Source organism: Cupressus sempervirens, chromosome 2, assembly GCF_028749045.1.
Source record: "Cupressus sempervirens isolate cs-2001-9-10 chromosome 2, ASM2874904v1, whole genome shotgun sequence".
Lineage (NCBI taxonomy): Eukaryota > Viridiplantae > Streptophyta > Pinopsida > Cupressales > Cupressaceae > Cupressus > Cupressus sempervirens.
The window spans coordinates 556,002,164-556,008,350 of NC_143119.1; the positions used below are offsets into that span (position 1 = coordinate 556,002,164).

General features: G+C 43.9%; 1 pseudogene; it reads right to left on the reverse strand.

Annotated features, from left to right (window-relative positions):
* Positions 1 to 367: 367 nt before the first annotated feature.
* On the reverse strand, positions 368 to 2,175 carry LOC149573762 (18S ribosomal RNA; annotated as a pseudogene).
* Between the last annotated feature and the right edge of the window lie 4,012 nt (positions 2,176 to 6,187).

Here is a 6,187-nt window from a genome sequence, read left to right on the forward strand (position 1 = left end):
GCCATCGTCAAAATGGAAGATCCCTGGCACAGCACCGCGCACGCGATTAAACCATGAAATCTCAACAAGGGATGAGCCTCGGACCCCCTCTAAACTGCAACCAAGTAGAGACTTCTCGCTCTAACATAGACGTTGTTCGAAGGCACTGATCCTAATCCAGATTGCATCTGAGTCTCTTCTTCACACCGCGGGGAATCCACGCTTTTGATCATGGCATTCGATGTGATCCTTGACCTCAACGATGCTAGATCTATAGCTTGGTCATCCAGCACATCGCTGTAGGGCCAAGTGTTTGCATGTCACTGAGATTTTGGGGGCAAGGAGGAGGCTAGCTCCATCCCCTACACAATTCAAGGTCTTGAACTGACAATGATCCTACCGCAAGTTCACCTATAGTAACCTTGTTATGACTTCACCTTCCTCTAAATGATAAGGTTCAATGAACTTCTTGCAACGTCACCGATAGGAACCGTCATTGTCATTGTGATTCGAACACTTCACCAGATCATTCAATCGGTAGGAGCAACAGGCATTGTGTATAAAGGGTAGGAACGTAGTCAACATGAACTGATGACTCGTGCTTACTAGTAATTCCTTGTTGAAGATCAATAATTGCAATGGTCTATTCCCATCACAATGCAATTTGGCAAGATTTCCCAAACCTTTCGAGCCAAGGAGAGTAACTCATTGGTTGCATCGGTGTAGCACGTGTGTGGCCCAGAACATCTAAGGGCATCACAGACCTGTTATTTCCTCAAACTTCCATGGCCTAGGAGGCCATAGTCCCTCTAAGAAGCTGGCTGCAAAGGGGAACCTCCATGTAGCTAGTTATCAGGCTTAGGTCTCATTTGTTAATGGAATTAACTAGACAAATTGCTCCACCAACTAAGAATAGCCATGCACCACCACCAATAGAATCAAGAAAGAGCTCTCAATTGTTCAATCCTTACTATGTCTAGACCTAGTAAGTTTCCCCATGTTGAGTCAAATTATGTCATAGGCTCCACTCCTGGTGGTGCCCTTCAATCAATTCCTTTAAGTTTCAGCCTTGCGACCATACTCCTCCTGGAACCCAAACACTCTGATTTCTTAGAAGGTGCTGGCGGTGTCCTTAGAGCAATATCTGTCGATCCCTGGTCGACATCATTTATGGTTGAGATTAGGACAGTATCTGATCATCTTTGAGCCCCTAACTTTCATTCTTGATTAATGAAAACATCCTTGGAAAATGCTTTTACAGTGGTTCCTCTTCCATAAATCCAAGAATTTCACCTCTAACAATGAAATACGAGTGCCACCGACAGTCCCTATTAGTCATTACTCTGATCCCGAAGGCCAACGAAATAGGACTAGACTCCTATCACGTTATTTCATGCTAATGTATTCAGAGCATAGGCTTGCTTTGAGCACTCTAATTTTTTCAAAGTAACGGCACCTGTACCACAACCTAGCCAATTAAGGCCAAGAACATGCCGTCGATAGAAGGGACGTGAGGGCCAGTGCACACCCAGAAGGCAGACTGACCGTGATGACCCAAGGTCCAACAACAAGCTTTTTAACGACAACAACTTAAATATACACTATTGGAGCTGCAATTACTGCAGCTTGTTGCACTAGACTTTCCCTCCAATGGATCCTTGTTAAGGGATTTAGATTGTACTCATTCCAATTACCAGACTCGATCAGCCAAGTATTGTTATTTATTGTCACTAACTCCCCGTGTCAGGATTGGGTAATTTGTGTGCCTGCTGCCTTCCTTGGATGTCGTAGCCATTTCTTAGGCTCCCTCTCTAGAATCGAACCCTAATTCTTCATCACCCATCACCACCATGGTAGGCCTCTATCCTACCATCGAAAGTTGATAGGGCAAAAATTTGAATGAAGCATCGCTAGCACAAAGGTTGTACGATCTATCAAGTTATCATGAATCATCAGAATAGCGGGCGAGCTCACACTGACCTTTTATCTAATAAATGCATCCCTTTTGAGAGTCAGGATTTGGTGCACGTATTAGCTCTAGAATTACTACGGTTATCTGAGTAGCAAAGTACCATTAAAGAAACTATAACTTATTTAATGAGCCATCTGCAGTTTCACAGTTTGAAATAGTTTATACTAAGACATGCATGGCTTAATCTTTGAGACAAGCATATGACTACAATGCAAACACTGAATGCTCTCTTTAGGGGGGAGTTGAAGAAGAGTATCTCCCACAGAGCCCATGAGCCACAGCCATTCAGATCGCATGGGCAGGACAGGGCATGGAGAGTTTCTGTATCCAAACAAAAATTATCAATAATACTCTACACTTCTATTGGCCCAGACCAAAAAAGCTATCATGACAGTGCCATGCACTTCTGTAGGCTGAGATAGTGAAGAGGTGAGCACACACAGAGAATACACTAGCAAATAAATTATGTGGCAAACAAACCTTTTGCCGGCCCCGCTCTCAATCCCAAGGCTCTACCAATAAGCAAAAACATAGGGTGGAGAGTGGACCCTTGATGAAATTATGGATGTCGAGCAATGCACCAGTGCAACCATCTCTTTCCTTCTTGCCATCTAGGCAAGATAAAAATGCAATGATAGAACAGGCCAAGAGACAGAGTCCTTGGCTAAAAGATACAACTCCATACACTCAGCAAAAAGCGCATCTTAGAATCGAACACCAAATGTGTAGTGTGTTACAAGCCATGCAGACACCTACATATAGGGTATCCAAAAAAACAAAGTGACAAGTACTTCCCACCAGCTCTACCATTGCGATTACCAAATGGGATATACTCACTGCCAAATATTAATGACCATCATTACCATCTCAGAATAGATACAAGCACATCGAGCTTTATCTGATCAACTGGATGAATTTCACCTTGAAGGGGCCCAATCCAAAAGTTCTGGAGGTCATCTCCTAGAACTGCCAAGAACAAGGCCTATCTTACATGCAAACTCTCCTATTGCGCAAACATAGGTTGCAATTAAGGAGAAATTGCAAGGCTGTCATAATGGCTTGAGGACAATGCTCTGACTAAGTCAATTTTCTCTTGCAATCACCATGCCACTAATTATAGAGAGATCTCCCCATTCACTTGTGACGTGACACACAATCCAAGTGCTAGACGCCAGCTCACCCTTAAAAGACCACTTTCTAGGACATCTCGATGACACATTGGAATGACAACCACTGTCAAACCATTCCCAATGTTGTGTTGATCAAGGTGCACAGAGGTGACCTTAGAGAGCTCCTGCGTAGAAATCAGGATGTGCTTTCGTACCCATCTCTCACAAAAACAAATGTTATCTATGAACAAATTTAGAATCCAAGGCTCGTATCCATTGATATCGTCAGCACCAGGTCTATATTCAAAGGCCACCAAGAGTTTTTGATAAGAGAAGCTCCCCTACTCACTTCCACAAACATCCCAAATGCTAGACACAAGCTCCCACCCTTAGCATCGCTCTCGAGATCACCGCAATGACACATTGGAATGACAACCACTGTTGAACAACTCCCAAATTTGTGTCGATGGAGTGAGAAAGAAGGGCAACTATGGGGACCCACAGATAGCAAATGGGTTGCTACTTCATTCCGCTCTTAGATATAGATCTGATGTTGTTGATTTCATTTGGAATCTGAGGTTGCATTCGTCCTTGCTCACACAAGCAATGGCTCTTCTGATCAAATGGCCACATGGAGCTTCCGATAACAAAGGCTCCCTTGTCACTCATGATACGCAGCCCAACTGCTAGATGATGACTTGCCCTTCAGATCACTGCCCAGGCAACCACCATAATGGCACCATTGGAATGACAATCGCTGCTGAACCATTCCAAAAATTTTGTGCCAAAGAAGTTGTTGCAAAGAGAATGACTCTAGGGAGAGAGCCCTCGCATAGCAAAATCAGGATAGATTCATACCCCTTCCAATAGAAATGATGTTGGAGCCAATATTTGAAATCTGAATAACATGTCTTTCTCGAACACCTGCACTGATTCTACTAGGGAGGGTCACTAAGAGCTTTTTTTATCAAAGCTCCCATTGTAGCCAAAATAGGCACACAAAAATTTGCTAGAGTGCCAAACACCCACCTCATGGCTAGAAAAGAGTGGGCTATATGCCCCTCTAATTGATCCAGCGTTGATGTCCACCATTTCAAAATATGACATATCCATCCACCTTGACACTGGCATTGAATCAATCATAGGGGGATGAGGGAGGCTCGCGACAACCACCTCTCCAACTGTAGCCGCGATAGGCACACAAAAAATTTCTAGAGCACCTAGCACCCACCTCATGGCTAGACAAGGGCTCTCCATTAGATCAATTTCAAAAGTGCTGAACAGATGCGCTGTAGAATGGCAACCACTACCAAGTCTCTTCCATAATTGCATTGGTAAGTGATTGAAGAAGGTGATCTAAGAGAGTGTCCAAGGGTAGGCATTCATTGGGGGATTCACGCTGATGGAAAAAATTTATGCAATACCCAAGAAACACTGGATAGAGGTGCTAGACGAGGGTTCCCATTTTAGATAAATTTTTAAAATCACCAAGTAGACGTGGTGAGGGATGGCAACCACTGCCAAACCTTTTTTTGGAAGTGCGCCAGCTGAGTGACAAGAAAACATGATCTAAAGGAGAGTCTAAGAATAGCACCTCGAGGGTTGGCTTGATGCCCCTCTAATTGATTCAACGTCAGCATCCACTATTTCAAGATTTGACATATCCATCCACCTTGACGCTAATGTTGAATCAATGAGAGGGGCACAAGAGAGGCTCATGGCAACCACCTCTCCCATTGTAGCCACAATAGGCACACAAAAAATTGCTAGAGCGCCCACCACCCACCTCATGGCTAGACAAGGGCTTGCCATTAGATCAACTTCAAAATCGCTGAATAGACGTGCTGTAGAATGGAAACCACTGCCAAGTCTCTTCTGTAATTGCGTCAGTTGAGTGATCGAAGAAGGTGATTTAAGAGACAGTCCAAGGGTAGGCATTCATTGGGGGATTCACGCTAATAGCAAAAAATTATGCAATACCCAAGCAACACTGGATGGATGTGCTAGAAAAGGGCTCCCATTTTAGATCAAGTTTTAAAATCACCAAGTAGATACGGTGAGGGTTGGCAACCACTGCCAAACCTTTTTTCAAAATTGCGCCAGCTGAGTGACAAGAAAACATAATCTAAAGGAGAGTCAAGGAATAGCACCTCGAGGGTTGGCTTCATTCCCCTCTAATTGATTCAACATCAGCATCCATAGTTTCAAAATCTGACATATCCATCTGCCTTGACAGTAGCATTTAATCAATGAGGGGGGCACAGGAGAGGCTCGCGGAAAAATCCTCTCCCATTTTAGCCGTGATAGGCACACGAAAAATTGCTAGAGCGTTGAACACCCACCTCATGGATAGACAAGGGCTTGCCATTAGATCAACTATGAAATCGCTGAACAGACACATTGTAGAATGGCAACCACTGCCAAGTCTCTTCCGTAATTGCATCGGTCGAGTGATCAAAGAAGGTGATCTAAGAGAGAGTCCAAGGGTAGGCATTTGTTGGGGGATTCATGCTGATGGCAAAAATTTATGCAATACCCGAGCAACACTGAAAGAACGTGCTAGATGAGGGCTCTCATTTTAGATCAAGTTTTAAAATCACCAAGTAGATGTGGTGAGGGTTGGCAACTGCTGCCAAAACTTTTTCTAAAATTACGCCAATTGAGTGACAAGAAAACATGATCTAAGTGAGAGTTGAGGAATAGCACCTCTAGGGTGGGCTTCATGCCCATCTAATTAATTCAACGTCAGCATCCATCATTTAAAAATATGACATATCCATCCATCCTGACATCGGAATTGAATCAATAAGGGGGGCATGAGAGAGGCTCGCAATAACCACCTATCCCATTGTAGCCATGATAGGCACACAAATTTTTTTTGAGTGCCAAGCACCCACCTCATGGCTAGACAAGGGCTCGACATTAGATCAACTTCAAAATTGCAGAACAAATGCGTTGTAGAATGGCAACCACTGCCAAGTCTCTTCTGTAATTGTGTTGGTCGAGTGATCGAAGAAGGTGATCTAAGAGAGGGTCCAAGGGTAGGCATTTGTTGGGGGATTCACGCTGATAGCAAAAATTTATGCAATACCTGAGCAACACCGGACGGAGGTGCTAGACGAGGGCT